Genomic DNA, 17,954 nt, shown 5'->3' on the forward strand with positions numbered 1-17,954 from the left:
ACGAGCTACGGCCTTGATAGCAGCAAGGAGGTGATCCTCCTCCTCCATGCACTTCTACCTCCAAAATTTGGCAATCTCCTGCTTCGTCACACTCTGAACAGTATTCTCTGCCTGTCTAATCGGGACCTAGTACCTCAACAATGCTCGTGGTGGTGGTGGCGGCAATGGCAGTGGAAGAACGATGCCAGATATAGAAGAGGTAGACGCTGGAAGCCGTTTCCTGGCAATGAAAACTATTGGATGCCGGAAGCCATTTTCTAGCAATGAAAACCGTTGGAGCCGGAAGCTGATTTCTGGAAGAGGCTGACACCGGAAGCCGGAAGCTGTTTTCTAGCAATGAAAACTAGAGATGGGGCCAGTGAGTAAACCGTTGGACGGCATATGAGAAGAAGACTACGCTTAGTTGCCTCCCTCGATGAAATTTTCTCACTTAGCTTCCTTTCTCACTAGGGTCGCACCTATTTGGTGAGACCCCGCGTCCCAAAAATTGAGACGTGTGTTCTCATCATGTCTCACCCTTTCGCCCAAAATAAACCTAGGAAAATAGGAATCTTTGAAGAATATTCCTATTTTTTCATCTTAGTTATACAAACCAAACGAACCATTAGTTAACTTCGCAAAAGATTCACATTCATTAGTTTAAAATTTTTAAAATCCCTAAACTACAATTTTCTTGTTTGTTGGAATGCTTATGATTCCATTAGTTTTCTAAATATAATATTGAGGTCCTCTCGATTGCTCTAATAGATCCTTAAAGATTCTTGCTTGATTCAATATTCAAATGAAATGGTAGGGGTTTCTTTCTAATAGATATAAATTTAAGGTTTTGTTTGTTTTTTCTTAATTTATTAGAGAATGGAGTGGATAATTTTTATATTTTAAGATGGAGGAAGACATTCATGGCAATAAAATGAAATAAGAATTTAAAGAAACTTGTTTTTCTATGTGAGTGAAATGATTATTGTTATTTTAGTTGGTTTCATTTGAAGCAAATGGAGGTATTTTGGGGTCAATTAGGGCTTAAGAGAAAAGGGCAAGAAATAAGAAAAATAATCACATGATGTAATTAGGCTTGGATTCATAAGTGATATAGTGTGTATTTGATACATCAGGTAATAATGCACTCCCTTTACTTTTTGGTATTACAAGTTGTTTTTTTGGTAATCTGCCAATGTGAGCTTGTCTTACACTATTAGTCTGAAGCTTGGATAAAGTTAGAGGGTTGCATTAGATTAGTAGATGGTACTAAAACTTTTGCCAAACCCTTATGAATATAGGGATAAGGCATGGTTGATGATGATTACATATTACACATTATAAGGGTATTGGAGATAGATTAGAGTGCGAATGTGAGGTCCACTAACCTCACCTTAGTAAGCTTGCAGTTACACAAGCTTGATCCTACACCTCCATATTCGAAGGAACACCAAGTGATCATCTTAGCTAATGGGTCATCAATAGTAGGTACTTGGTTTACATCACTCTGGTTAGTCCGAATCTCCTACCTATAGGACACCACATTCACACATTAGAAGCATCTCTCCATGAATGATAACATACAAGTATGGGAAATATTCCTAATGTGAAGAGGTAGTGCCGTATGGGTAGGTATAAGTAGGAGATTCAAACGTGATTTATAAGCAATATATGTAGTCGTACCACATGACAAGTTACTTGGCCCATGCCCATTCAATAAAAATCAGCTGTCATAATTGAGATTGGGATTTAAAAAAAAAAAAGCAGCTGTCATAATTGAGATTGGTATTTAAAAATCTAGGGATAAGTAGAATGCAATCCACCTCAGAAATCTGAAATTACAGCCCCCTCCTATTTTATTAGTAGCCCCCCTATAAACCGCATCCTACCTAAAAATTTGGCATCGATCCATGATCATGATTCATCCCACTTATACGGTGGGACTAAGATTTCTTAAATGGACTGAATAATAAAAACTCATTACATCTATTTATAGTTTACACAAAATCATTGTGAAAAGAATTTTTTTTTTCTTCCAAAAAGCGAAGCCTTATATAGAACATCTTTTTTTGGTCGCATGGTTGAAAACAATTAAAAATCAAGTAGTGTAGAGGACACGATCACATGGGAAGTATTGATCCGGTAGGCACCAATATATTGAGAGTTTAGATCTTATCTTGACACAGGGTCTAAAACACGGTCCCAGCCATTGCAGCTGTACATTTGGAATATCTCGCCGTATATGGGGAACTTTGGGACCAAATCCGGACTCATATACTTAATAAGCAAATTTGACACATGTTCCTTAAAATTCCTCCTAGACCAGTGGGCACATTTGTGGGACAAGCTTCAACAAAATGATCATACTTACTCACTGTGCTCACCGAGTGTTCCCATCATATTTGGACCACCAAATGGTTTGTTAGTTTGACAAAAATATAACACAGATATTTTTCAATTGTTTCACATGTTTTCTAAATCAGTGGTGACTGTTGTGATGCACAAAATGCTGTATTTCTATTTTTTTATGTATAGAATGGAAAAAAAAATTATTTTCTTTTAGTTATTGAGCTTCAAACTTTCTTTTTTATATAGTTTATATTTTATAAGAATCACATAAACCAAGTGGTGGTGGCTCAGTTGATACCTTATATAGTTAGTTGTAACAGAGACCTGAGTTGGGGCAATTGGTTACCTCCCATTATGTAGTTTTATAAAGTTAAAAAAATGTGCTTAGCAAGAAATTAATAACCAAGTTAAAAAAACAATTTTAAAATTGAACTAATGAAAATAACCAAAAATCTCGCACCAAGTTCTTTCTTACTACATTTTATTATTGAAGTAGAAAAATCCATTAAAAAATCTACATTAAAATAAATTAATAAAAACAAAAGGAAAATCTGAACCCAAGGAAAGGAGCAAAATAGAGGAAAAAGCCTAATGACCCAAGGAAAGGAGCAAAATAGAGGGAAAAAATTGATGACCCAAGGAAATGAGCATTGGTTCACCCCATGTACTTATGGGCAAATTTGAGTCCAAGCTAAGGTTCATAGTTAGAAAGGAGAGGAGGAGGAGATACATGTAAACTGTAAGAGGACCCTCACCTTCCCTCTTTATTATGGTACCAATCAAATAAGACTGGATTAACTGTACACAGTGACTGTGTAGGGGAGTGAAACCAATGACGATCCCGAAAAATACATATCAATAGGGGTGTTCACAGTTTAGTTAACATAATCATAGATTATTTTTGAAACCAAACCAATACTACCAGTTTTTGAAAACCCCCAAAGCAAAACCAAACCGAATCAACCAGTTGACCAGTTTCAAAATTTTATATTTATAAAATATATTATATAAATTTAAAATATAATATGTATATTCATAATATTATATATATACACACCAGTCGTTTCAATTAACCAGCTACTATCTTTTTTGAGGTAAATCGAAAACTGTACCAGCCTTCAATATTTTTTTAAAAAATACAGAACCAAAATCTAATCAATAAGTTCAATTAACCAAATTTGTTGGTATTTTATGAACACCCTACATATGACCCACAACCACTCTAATCTTTCACTTAGCACTTATTGCCAGGGTAAAGCGTTAATATCGTTACACAGCCCGCTTCACAGCTATGGAGTTCAGCTCATTCGAAATGAGTCATTGTTTAATGGGCTTCATGACAGGACCCATGATCTATTTAATGAGTTCTAAATGAGTCATTGTTGCGAAGATCTTTATTTTTCGCAAGCATTATAGCAAATAAATGTTATAAAAATTAGGTAAATTATAAAAACGCCCCCGTATTATGAATTCTGTAATAAAGACCCTCTTGTATTATTACCGTAAACAAAAAACCCTTTCCGTTAGCTTTTCGTTAATTTTTTCTTAATTTCCATATTACCCTTGTAATAAGAAAAATACCGTTCATCTTGGGGATACGCGAACAGCAGCGGCGATAAGGGGAGAGAGAGATCGGGGATTATCGCCGCTGCTGTTCTCTACCTCTGTAATATTTTGCCCTCACTTTGTTCATCGCATCTCTGTATTTTTCCTCAGCATCATATCCGGTTTTGTCCTTGTCATGTTTACAGGAGCGAATCACTTCGTCCCGCACGGAATTGTCAAGTCTCCGGCAAAACTGAACCTTCCCTATATCCGGTCCAGGCTGCGTAGCACCCCAGCTAGATATCGGTGTCACGGAGATTGAGCGCCTGGGCGCAGACATGGCTTATTCTGAGAGGTAGAGAACTTGCCGATCTCCCTTTCTCTCCTCCACTATAGCCACCGGAAAAGCAACCCCTCCTCCACTTCCACTGCCGCCTCCGCCTTCAAACCCGTCACCGACTTCCACCGCTGCAACTGATTGCAGCGGCGGATTCGAACTCAGCGGCGGCGAATCCACCACCGGCCTCTCTCCTTCTCTCTCTCCATCTTTGTTTGGAATTTTGGAATTTAATTTTGATTTCCTTCACTTGGGCGATAGACGCAACATCTGCAGCGGCAACATCAGCAATTCAAAATCGTCAGGGTCGTTGCTTCTTCTACCACCCGCAGAGCAGCGAAGCCAACAACTTTGATTCCTCCAGGGGCCTCCACCAGGCCAGGTATGCTCGCTCTTCGTGCCTGCGGCATCACCGGCACTGGTACTGTGTTCCTCTTATCGTCTGTAACAAAGGCTTGTACGTGTTGGCAAGGATCGAACCGTTTGTGACCTTGTATCATCACGACCTACCACAAGAACTGGAGGACAGATATGGGGATGGCTGAGCCCTCACATTGTGCTGTATTTCCAGCCCAGAACATTTGGTTTCTCCAATCTGAATCTCGTTTAGATTTTATGAATTATAAAACATAAATTTCTGGGGAAGTGTGTTTGTTTCTCACTGTGAAGAGATAGAGTTTGAATGGAAATAGAAAACGGGATTTTGATTTTGTTGGTACTTATTGTTGCAGGGAAGATTTTTTGTATTTTGCGAAAATCTATTTTAGGAGCTTCGGGGATCTGGTGAAGTTCTGGAGTAGCTTGAATGAGCCCAATGCGTATGCTCTTTACGTGCATCTCAGGGGACTGTATCCACCAGGCCATTGTTCGGAGATTGAAGTTGTAAAATAATCATGAAGGATCTCGATTCGCACAGTAAGAAGTCTCTGGGGCAGGGATTTGAAGGAATAACTATTAAAATTTGGGGAAAGGGAGAGAACAAGATATGTAGAATCTGCTGCATTTGGGTTTTGGAGCACTCCTTATAGAGGAAAAGAGAGATCGGGGGAGAGAGGGAGAGAGAGAAATGTGGATTACTGCCGCTACTGTTCGTGTACCGTGAGTGTGAATGGGGGAGATGAACATTGTGTTTCTTTCAATTGTCTACAAGGGTAATATGGGGATTAAAAAAATATTGTAACATTAGATTTCAACAGAATTTTTGTCGCAAAACAAAGTACGGGGTCTTTGTAATTTACCCTAAAAACTATAATAAATAAAATGTTACAAATTTGAAATGAAAACTTTGTTAATACGAAACAAAAAAATAGAGAATTGAATATGAGTTGTAATGATTTATATGCAGAGTCCATCCAAAATTCATGGTTTGTATCTTGTAAAGGGAAATCAAAAGAAACGAAAAGAAAAAGAATGTAAACAGAGACAAACAACTTATGTAGTTTGGTGTTTTTTTGCCAATCTCTATGAAATTCACAATTTTCAAGTCAAATGTGGTATAATCCTAGCAAAGAAGCCAATAATATATAGTTGTCAATGTACTCTGAAATCTAATATCAAACTTGAGATCCAATCCAATTATAATATATCTATATCTATCTATTGAATTTTTCTTTATTAAAATACTCCTTCTCTTGAATTTAGTTCATCTCTATTGAAAGGGCAGAAAATATAATTAAAAGAATACCATTAAACACATTCAATTACCTCTCATTAACTCACATTTAAGTCATTAAATAAATTATGTTCTCTCTTATTGAATCCAACATTTATACTTTTGTTTATCATCATTAAATTTCACTAATAAATCCATACATACTAATTATTAATGAAATGAAATTTTATATTTTAAAATAAACATACAAATGAAATTATATTTTCATCTAAGTGGTGGGTAAGTAGTTCAACCCTTTGGGTCAAATGGATAATTTCATGATGTCATAAATAAATATTACAAACTTAGCAATATAAAAATACTTTTTTTTTATCACTATTAAATTCCACTAATAAATCCATACACAATAATTATTAATAGAATGAAATTTTATATTTTTAAAATAAACCTAGAAATGAAATATATTTTCCATGTAGGTCGTGGTTAAGTACTTCAACCATTTGGGTCAAATGGATATAGAAAAAAAAAGAAATTTTGAAAAAAAATGGACACATTTCTATTATTATATATTTGTCATATTAAAAAATAAGTATGATAAAATAGACATAATTTTATTACTGATGGACATCAAATATATAACTTAAAACCGATAGGAAATTAAATTATCTTTCTATCTAAGGGGTGGGTTAGTGGTTCAACCTTTCAGGTTAAATAGTTAACCCATGATGTATAATTAAAAAATAACTTTTTAAAATGGAATATTACAACAAATATGAAACAATTTTGGGCACATCTATAATATTATATACTAATAATATAAACAAAAATAAGTATGATAAGCAATAATTATTTTATCAATGATATTCATGATGTCATAAATAAATGATATAAATTTAGAAATATAAAAAATACTTCTATTTATCATCACTAAATTCCACTAATAAGTCTGTTGACAATAATTATTAATAGAATGAAATTTTATATTTTTAAAATAAATCTAGAAATAAAATCTTATTTTCCATCTGGGTCGTGGGTAAGTACTTCAACCATTTGGGTCAAATGGATAATTTCATGATGTCATAAATAAATAATACAAATTTAGAAATATAAAAAATACAAAAAATTTTGAAAAAACTGGACACATTTCTATTATTATATCTTTGTCATATTAAAAAATAAGTATGATAAAATAGACATAATTTTATTAATGATAGACATCAAATATGGAACTTAAAACCGATGAGAAATTAAACCATCTTCCTATCTAGGGAGTGGGTTAGTAGTTCAACCTTTTAGGTCAAATAGGTTAACCCATGATGTATAATTAAAAATAATTTTTTTAAAATAGAATAGTACCAAAAAATATGAAACACTTTTGCGGAATGTTAGATCATTGACCTACCTACCATCTACATATGGAAATGGTTTCATTTTCAGATTGGTTTTAAATTTTGCATTTCATTTATATCATTGATAAAATAATTATTATTTATCATATTTATTTTTGTTTATATTATTAGTATATAATATTATAGATGTGTCTAAAAGTGTTTCATATTTTTTGGTACTATTCTATTTTAAACATACATACAAATGGGCCAACCAATTATGCCATAATTAAACAATAAAAATTTCAAAAATAAATATAATATAAAATATAAAGAAAATTTATAAAAAAATGTGGGAACATCTTTATAAATAAAAATATTTTTATTAATGATGGAAATGGAATATAAAATTTAAAATCAACTATAAGTTAAAAAATTCTCTTTCATTAAGTCCCATACATAAGGTATTAATTCTGATTCCCTCATTAAATCATATAATTAAATAACAAATGAGTTAACAAAAGGTAGAATAATTAAATAATAAAAGTTTAAATGTATATAGATAATAGAAAGTAAAAACGAATTGGGTATATCTCTAATTTTATATATTTATCATACTAAGTGAAAAAAAGTATGATTTGTAAAAAGTACTTTTATTAATGATAGAAATGGAATACATGATTTGAAATCAACCTATAAATGAAATGATGTCATTAATAATAGAGAATACAAAGAATTACAAAAATACAAAAAACTTATAGAAAAAATTTGGCAAACATCTCATGTAATATATTTATAAAAAATTAAAAATTGGTTATATCTCTAATATTATATATTCGTTATGTTAAACTAAAATAAGTATTATGTATAAAAGGTAATTTTATTGATAAGGGAATCGGGATACCAAATTTAAAATAAACCTAGAAGTACAAAATTATAATAAAATTTTATTATAAAAAGTATAATAAAATAATAATATTTTGTAATAAATAAAAATACAAAATTTATAAAAATTTGGGTATGTCTTTAATATCATATTCATCATAATAAATAAAACTTGATTTTATTAATGATGAAAATGGAATAAAAATTTAAAATCGACTAGAAATTAAATCACTTTTCTTTTAGGGTGGTGGGTAATCAGTTTAAACATCCAAGATAAATGAGACAAACCATGATATTATAATTAAAGGATAAAATTGTAGAATATATAAATTACAAAATTTATAAAAAAATGTATAGAAATGTTTGGATGCATTTCCATTTTCTCTTATTATATATTTATTATATTAAACAAACTATGTGATAAATAATAATAATATTATTATTATAAGAAGAAGAAAAAGAAGAAAATTTGTTTTTGAAATTTCTATGTGCCATTCACGTGTCCATTTACTAGTATATATATATATATAAGTTTATAATCAATCAATTTAATATTTTATATTTATATAAATTTACTCGATATTTATAAGTCAAAGGGTATTTATAAATTTAATTTTTTCTTTATTTTAATTATTTTTCTATATGTACATATCAAAGAAAAACTAATCAAACACATATCCAATTGAGACACACTAAATTTGATAAAATTTCAAATGGACTCATATTTATGTGTCTAACAATTGGATTGGACTCAGATTTGAACCTGACCCAATTACAAACCTTATGTATGGACCATTAAATTAAGTTTTCTTGATGTTTCTAATTTGTTCACAATCAAGAATAAACCATACATTGAAAATTATCCCTTACATTTGGCGAATGGACAAATTTTGCATACCATCTCCTCTTCAGAGACCCCTCCCCCACCAGGGGTGTGCATTATTCGGTTAAAATCGAAAAAAGCAAACCGAAATTTTCGGTTTCGGTTTCAGTTTTTAGAATTACAAATTCAATTAACCGAATAAGCCAAACTTTAGTATATAATATATAATATGTAAGATATAATATATAATATGTAATATATAATATATAATATATTATATATTTATATATTAATAATGAAAATTGATTTCGTAATATGTATTTTATAATATATATTATATTATAATATATATACTATAGAATATATTATTAAAATTCGGTTTTAGCCGAAATAATTGAAAACCGAATAAAACATTTCGGTTTCGGTTATTTCGGTTTCAGTTCATATTTTATTTTTTCAGTTTGATTTTTAAAGTTTCAGTTTATTTGGCTCCGTTTAACCGAATAAACCAAATTCTCACCCTATCCCCCCCCCCCCCCCCGGTTGTTTTTTCTTGCTTTCTTTTTCTTTTGGGTGAATTACATACTATGACCCTCTACTTCAAAGGTAGTGACACTTGGGCCCTTGAACTTTTCATTTGCAACAAAGACCTTCTTGAACTTTCAGATTACAACACTTTAGATTGATAGACAAGTTAATTTACTAAAATACTCTATATATGAGATTTGTATGGCTAAAAGACGACATTTCAAAATGATAAAAATGGATATGGTAAAGCACATTATTTATTTTTTCCCACTTTAGATGAGAAAGAAGGGAAAAAATACATAAGTAAAGGTTTTACACAAATATGTAAGAGAAAAGGACAAAATAGTGTCATAAATCAAAGAAACGATATTATCAGGGGTTTCTGTCAACTGATGGAATACTATAGAGGGAGAAAATGTTGGAATTTGAAAGTTCGGGGGTTTTGTTGCAAATGAAAGTTTAGGAGGCTAGGGTTGCATTTGACTTTCCTTATTTTGAGAACTTATCTCCTTTTTGCAGTTAAAATGTCTCTATGAACTCTAAGTTTTGAACAATAAAAAGGAGATAAGTCCTTGAATGCCAAATGCCGCTTAAGTGTCACAACCCACAAATTACAGGGTGGTAATTTGTAAATCTGTAATTTACCCTTTCCTTTTAATAATTTTATCTTTCGCCTTTATCAATTTTCAGGTTGGCAAGTCAAGTGATTATATCTTTCTTGTGGTTCCAAATCTTAAATCTTCCAAAATAGAAAAGAAAAGGTGTGTAATATCCATCTCAGAAATGGCAATGTTCTTCTACTATAACCAAATAACCATTTTTTTAGAATTACATGTCTTTAATAATTCTTTTGTTCGGAGAAGAAAGGGTTGGGTTTCTCCATTTGGTTTTACTTTTAACTTAATTGGGTGCTTTCAAAAAAAAATAGCTACCCATTTTTCTTCTTTCACACTAAGTTGTATTTAGATAGTAGGGTTGTGTTTGGAACTGAATTAGGAATCTTAATTAACTTGATTTTTCTTCTTTCACAGTACAATAGTTTTACACTGATGTAAAACTTAGCAGTGCAAATTCAGATTTATTTTTGTTTCAAATTTTACTTTATTTTGTTTGATTGCGGTACAACTGAAGTAAAATAAGACCTAAAAAAAGTAAAACTAAAATATAATTAAACCAGAATTTGCATTCTTTTCATTTACACTCCCATGCACTTGTGCTAGTGTAAATAAACTTAACTGACATTTGACAAGTCTTTTTTGAAAGATCTTCTAGAAGATCTAACAACCAAAAGACGTAGTGGGCTTTTACAAAAAGATCTCGGTAGCCCATAGACTAGGGGTGGTCATGGGTTGGGTCGGGCTTTGCAGTTATGATAAGGGTTATAGCTTAGGCACGGCCTGGGTTCCGAGCCTAAAACATAAGCCCTAGGCCAAGTCTATACAGTCCCGGGCCGGGCTGGGCCTAATTCCGGGCCAATGTCACTCATATATAAAACATTACATATCTATATATTAAATGATATAACATGCATATAAACTTATTTTATAATTATATAATATAAAATATTACATACAATATAAATTATACATGTCATGTTATAATATTTATATATAAAATATATAATATAATGTAAAATAACATGTATACATATGTATACATTATACACAAAATGTGTAAGTTTAAATATATGCGGGCCGGGCTTGAAGTATTAAGCCCAAGCCTAGTCCTAAAATTTTTGGGCCTGATGTGGGCCCGGGCCAGGCCTGAACACAAAGCCCAGGCCCAAGCTCGAAATTTCCAAGCCAGGCTTGTGCGGGTTGGCCCGGATTGGGCTGAAATGATCACCCCTACCATAGACACTTGGTTGGAGGCACGTATTTCTATAAAAAGACAAGACGAAAAAAGTCAAAAAGCTCCATTTGGAGCTTCCCATAAATAGCCTAAAACAGGCTTCCTACGTCTTTTCGGGGCAGAGTCTTTCAATGGGTAGATCTTCCCAACCAAACAAGAAAAGACAAAAAGCGGGTTGTCAACTGACAGTCCCCGTGGAAAGACGTGCCAAACGGGGCCTTAGTCTACAACCAAACAAAGCAAAAGGCTCGGTTTGGGAAGAGTATAGATACAAATGTGTAAAGTACAAAACCTCATATGCTGCACTTCTAAACCTTGTGTTTAAAATGTACAAGGTTTAGAGTGTAGATACAATAGCATTTCACAACCACTAGAGGCACAATATCAACCCATTTGCCTCTTGATTTATTGACTTAACTTCTCTGAGTTATTACTGAGCCGCATTGTTCCCACCTTTATTGACAAAGAAAAATTTAATAGAATCAAAATAAGTTTGATACCATTGTTTTTTAGGTTGATCAATTCAAATTGGTGAGAGATGTGTTGTCACATCAAATATGAAGAAATTTAGGCCATGTTTGGTTAATTATTTCGTGCCTCATTTATTTTAATTCTTGTTTATTCTGGGCAAGAATGGGTATGAATAACATTAAACCGTTTGGATACAAAATTCTTGTCATGGGCGTCATTCTTTTTAGAATGAAAAATTAGCCCATAGCACAAAAATTGAGGTAGCCTTTTAACATGAAAAATAATCATGCCCATCTTGCTTATTTTCATCCTTTATATAAACTCTATGCTAGTGGTCATAAACCGTTGGCCTAGGTCTACAAAACCACCACCATAAATGTTTATTGGAGGATTGGAACTGCCATAGAAACTTATGCCAACGAGCATTGACCACCAGCCATCCATTGGTAAACATTTATACCGACAATTTTGGATACCTAGGCCGGTGGTTTATGACCACTAACATAGTTTTTTTTTTTCTTTTTAAGAACGAAAATGAACAACATAGGACACTAGTCAATTTAAAAAGAAACCATTTTTTAGGAAAAAGTGTTTCGTTCATAGAAATGTATAGACATGTGAATTTCAAAGCCAAATAAATGGGCTTAACTTACATGACAACCCCTAAATTAATATGGGATTCCGTGGGCTCAAGGCCCAAGTCTAGATAAATATAACCCTTGATCCAAGAATCTAGGTGTACTAAGTCCAATTAGGCCCATCTTCAATTGTAATAGGGTGGGTCTATTGGCAAAACCACTAACTTCTACATAATGATGCATGTATAGGACTAAACCCTAACCCAACACCCCACTCACGTAGGATTGGTTAGCAAAGTGGGTTGAGGTGGCAGATCTAATCTTTGGCTATAAATAGCCTTTCTTAGGAAGAAAGAACCCTTTTTTATACAATCACATTGCAAGAAGCTCTCACACACCAATACTTGATGATTGCAAGCAACCACAATCTCTTGCAAAATCCAACAACTTCAACATCAAGAGAGAAGAAAGAAGGGAAAATCTTCTTAGTTCTCTATAACACGCTTGCATTCAAGTTCTCCCAAGAAGATCAAGCCACCACAGAAGGGCTGTGCTTAAAATAGCATCTTTCACAACTGATCTAGCGCAAAGCTTGAAGTAAATAAATCTACGTCAACTCTTCAAAAGTACCAAAATCAAGGAAATCTACATTGACACTAATAGAAGTACGAGAAACATACTAACGGCCCTTGTCTTCACCGAATTCGACCATTAATTAGAGGTTACTCACATCATTAAGCAGAAATAAAAGAGAGTTCAAATCCCGTGTATTTCTTTATTACAAATTCATTTTTTGTAATTTGTCTCCATATTTTTTGTTAATCAAATATACAAAATTTGTGTCGACAAATTTATCGCACGCTCGGTGGGACACTCTCTTCCTCTCATCTTTCAAGTCAACAACTGCAACAATCATCTAATGGTTACCAAGAAGACTACAACTTCCTTCAATGAGTCCCCTGATGCTTTTGGTTCTTCCTACAGCTATCCTTTCACACGTTCCATAGAAAAATCTAACTAAGTGCAACTAACGTCTCCAGTGGAGCCTCCAACACAGAAAATCACCAAGGTGACTACTCTATAGAAGCAAAGCCTCATCAACCTTCACACTCTGATTTAAAAGAAAAGGAGCACTTTCTCCCAGATGACCAATCTAGCACTAGGTCAAGGATGGAATCTTAATCCTCTCCGTCATACAACTCCTACTCTTCTTTCGGTGGTGTTGTATCGGTAATGGTGACAGAAGTTATGGCCTCCAAAAGTTATGCATGCATTGAGTGTGCAACTTGCGACCTGGTCATCGAGTCGAATGGGTAAATAGTTGAACCGGCCAAGTCAAACGGTTCTTGACCAAGTCAAATGGTTCTTGACCAAGTTAACGGTTTTTGAACGTTTGACAAGTCTTGACTGAACTAGACCTAGAATCCTAGTCGAGTGATGGCTTGAGCGGTTTGACCGACCAGGTCAACAATGGGTTGAAAACATTGGTTCCAACAGTTCGACAAGAAGGGTAATCTGAAGCAATACATAGCCCACTTCATCAAGACCTACAACAACGCTAGAACCTACAACAACCAAATGGTGAAGCAGCTTGTTCGCTTCCTCAAATCCACAACATTTGACTGGTATATCTACCTCCAATTGACAATTGGAACCAACTTGAGAGAGAATTCCTCACTTTCTTCTACTATACATGTCGAATGGTTTGACTTACAGAACTCTCTACTATAAGGCAAAGAAAGGATGTGTCCATCAATGACTACATCATGTGATGGAGAAACCTCGCCCTTCAGTGCAAGGAACAAATCAGTAAATCCTCTGCAATAGACACATGCATCCAAGGGATGCACTAGGGGATACTCTACAACCTCAAAGGGAATATGCCTATCACCTTCAAAGAATTGACTAATCAAGCTCATGACTTGGAGATCCAAATAACCAAGCATGGGAATCCTCAACTAAATGATCATCGTGAGAAGAAGGAATGTAAGAAGGAAGTCAAGAAGGATACTAAGACCTCCTCCTCCAAAGGAAAGGAAGTCATGAATTCTACCACTACACCAACTAAGATTTCTGCTAAGAAGAAGAAGATGAAGATTAAAGTGAAATCTTTTGCAAACCAGGGCTAAGAGAAGTCTAGGCCTACTTTGGGGGAAGTAGAAGATAATAGGTACCCATTCCTTGACTCTAAAGTTCCAGAAATGCTCAACCAGTTACTCCAAGCAAAAATGATTGAGCTTCCACCACCCAATCTAGTGACCTGAAGAGCAAGGATGTGTGGCCGACCACAGGTATTGTCAGTACCATCGGATGATAAGTCATCCAACTAAAAAGTGTTTTGTCTTGAAGGACAAAATACTTTGTCTTACAGAACAAGGAAAGATTGAGCTAGACCTTGGTGACAATCTAGTTGCTACTAACGTCACAATGGTGACTTTTGGGTCTCTTAACCCAGTGCCATTGCAACCCTCCATAGGTTCTTCCTCCTTTGCTCAAGCTACAACGAGCATTCTAATTTCAAGGAACTCTACACCTGTAAAAGACAAGTCCACACTGCAATGCAACCCATTGGTTACTCCTCAAGTTATAGAGACTGGGGGCAAGGTAGTTGGACCCTCAATAGTGTCTTTTCCTATAGTGTCCCTCTGGGAAGGGGCAATTCCTTTCTAACTTATTGTTGATCAAGAGGTGACCATGGTCTATGCCTATCCAGACATGCCAAGGTTCGGGAATCCCAACATCCTAACTCTCTAGAAGATGGGTGGTTCACCTTCACAAGCAAGAAACCTAGGGAAAAGGTATGACACCAACCTGAATGGATCATTTCAAATGGGGTCAAGACTATTTTCATATACTCTAGCGACTCTGGAATATCTCCTTAAGATGAAAATGAGACATCACCCTCAATAGAAGAAGCTTAATATGACGAGGATGAAGACCTAACAAGGCTTCTTCAAAAGCATCTCATGTGTAATGAAAAAGTAACAGAGTAGTTGAAGGAAGTTTCATCCTACTTAAGTTTCACCCAAACACTTCATCTCCCATAAAAATACCCCCAATATCTATAAATAGATATATATGAGGTATTTATGTATTTTGGTTTTGGGGGGAGAAAGAATAACACAAATGCCCCCTAATAGCTATATAACAACTAGTTTTTTTTTTTTTTTTTTTTTTTTTTTTTTTTTTTTTTCAGGGGGGGGGGCATTGATTAACATCTAGATGTAGATAGTGGTGGAGCAAAGAATTTTCTCTTGGAGGGGGAGGGGAAGTTATATAACTTTTTTCTTTGGCTCATGTATGAAAAAGTTATATATTTTATTTTAAAACCTCTATACAAAGAGATAGAGGGTTTCTTTTTTCATTTTTCTATGGGGTGTCTTATTGGCATGAACAAGGAGGCAAGATAGGGAGTAAAGGCTCCGTTTGGAAAGAGTACAAATGTAAATATGTATAGTACAAATACATACAAAATATAAAGTTTTGCACTCTGCATATTTGCACTTGTACTCCTTCCAAACTGAGCCAAAGGAAAAAGGGTTTGGAGAGAAATAGGGCGAGTAGAGATGAAAGGGGAAAATGGTTTGTAGGATTTCTGCATTTGAATTGAGCTACTATAAAGAAGCAACTCATGTTGAGCATTCATGTTCCAGTCTTCTAGATAAGCTACTCAAAGTAGCTTCATATTTTAGTCCCTTAGGTTGTGTTTGGTTGCAGTGAAAATTCATTTGCACTAGTACAAATGCATGAGAGTGCAAATGTAAAAAATGCAAATTCTTGTTTAATTTTGTTTTGGATTTTACTTTATTCTGCTTCATGTCTTAATTTACTTCATTTGTAATGAAATCAAACAAAATAAGCTAAATTTTGTCCGAATTTACATTTAAATCATTTGCACTGCCATGGTTTTGCATCAATGCAAATTTATTTGCAATGCAACTAAACACAACCTTTAAGTGATGTTTGGAACACTAATTTGGGCTTTCTAGATTTTCACCAAACGCAACTTCAAATGTTTCCATGTGGGACTCAGCTTACAATGCCAAAAGCAATGTTTTAAAAACTGACCCAAAACCGTAACTACTTTGTCCACCAGTTTTTGGGTTGGAGGTTCAACCATCAATCCAAACAGATTGGCCCGTAGGGCCTTGACAATTTAAAAAATTAAATTAAAAAATATTGAATAAAAACCACCCAAGAACTATTCTTCAGGTTGAACGGGTCAGTTGTTCAACTACCCAGGTTAATGGATCGCTGACCAAATCAATTGTTTTAGGGTAAAAAGCAGTTTGGGGTAAGATGGGACCAATTTTTGGGCCAAATGGTCCCACCTTTTAGGTCACCAATGGTTCAAATTCAAAAACAATGGCCAAAAGCCACATCCCAAAAGCCCTCCCAAAGGGTAAATTACAAAGACCCCCCTGTACTATGGGGTTTATGACAAAGACCCCCTGTACTTTGTTTTGCAACAATGACCCCCTATACTATGACCATGAGATAAAGACACCCTTCCGTTAGCCTTCCATTGAAATCTGTCATTGCAATATTTTTTAATCCCCATACTACCCTTGTAATAACTATTCAAAGAAAAACATTGTTATCCTCTCCGACCTCACGATAAACGAATAGTAGTGGCAACGGACTTCAAAAACAATGGCCAAAAGCCACATCCCAAAAGCCCTCCCAAAGGGTAAATTACAAAGACCCCCCTGTACTATGGGGTTTATGACAAAGACCCCCTGTACTTTGTTTTGCAACAATGACCCCCTATACTATGACCATGAGATAAAGACACCCTTCTGTTAGCCTTCCATTGAAATCTGCCATTGCAATATTTTTTAATCCCCATACTACCCTTGTAATAACTATTCAAAGAAAAACATTGTTATCCTCTCCGACCTCACAATAAACGAATAGTAGTGGCAACGGACTTCCAAACTCCTCTCTCTCTCTCTCCCCGATCTCGCTTCTTCCCCTTCCCCTTTCTTCTTCCTGATTTCCTCCGACAAGGTGAAGTGCTCGTGTAAAGGAGAGAACGTTGATCTGAATGTCCTTAAATTCGTAGCTTGTCGCAAATATGGCCTTGCTCCTGCCCCCAAACTCGTCGAGATGATAGTGGTCGTGCCAGAACCGAAACGCGAGTCTCTGCTCCCTCGCCTCTGAGCCAAGCCCGTTTGCACCGCTTCTAGTATCATCATAAGTTTTGAGCTGGCGAAACTTGGCAGTTCCATCAACAGATGCTGAAATCGAACCCAACAAATCCATTTCTCTTGAGGAATTATGGCCAATTCTTGCATGAGGTACTTGTTAGCTCGATTTACCGATGTTGATGACCACTTATATTTCTACTCCATCATCTCATAATGATGTTTTTTATTTTTTGAATCTGATTTGTACAGGTGGAGAAAGATGTGGCTAAAGCGGAAGAGTACTATGGAAGAGCTGTATTGGTGAGTCCTGGAGACGGAGAAGTGTTGTCTCTATATGGAAAACTCATATGGGAGATGCATAGAGACCAAGATAGAGCTCAATCTTATTTCGACCAGGCAGTCCAGGCATCTCCCAGCAACTGGTATATACTTTAAATTCCATTATTTTTTTACGCGTAAATCCTAATAAACAAAAAGCAATAGAAAAGACGGGAAAGTTCATTCATCTTCATTCTATATTT

General features: G+C 34.5%; 1 long non-coding RNA gene across 1 annotated transcript; it reads left to right on the top strand.

Moving 5' to 3' along the window:
* Positions 1-3,295: 3,295 nt before the first annotated feature.
* On the top strand, positions 3,296-5,490 carry LOC148802029 (uncharacterized). The gene is made up of 2 exons (XR_016081999.1): positions 3,296-4,791; positions 4,939-5,490. It is a non-coding gene; the product is annotated as an uncharacterized LOC148802029 (long non-coding RNA).
* Positions 5,491-17,954: the final 12,464 nt, after the last annotated feature.

Source organism: Nelumbo nucifera, chromosome 2 (assembly GCF_055504915.1).
Source record: "Nelumbo nucifera cultivar China Antique chromosome 2, China Antique-T2T, whole genome shotgun sequence".
In the NCBI taxonomy this organism is placed as follows: domain Eukaryota; kingdom Viridiplantae; phylum Streptophyta; class Magnoliopsida; order Proteales; family Nelumbonaceae; genus Nelumbo; species Nelumbo nucifera.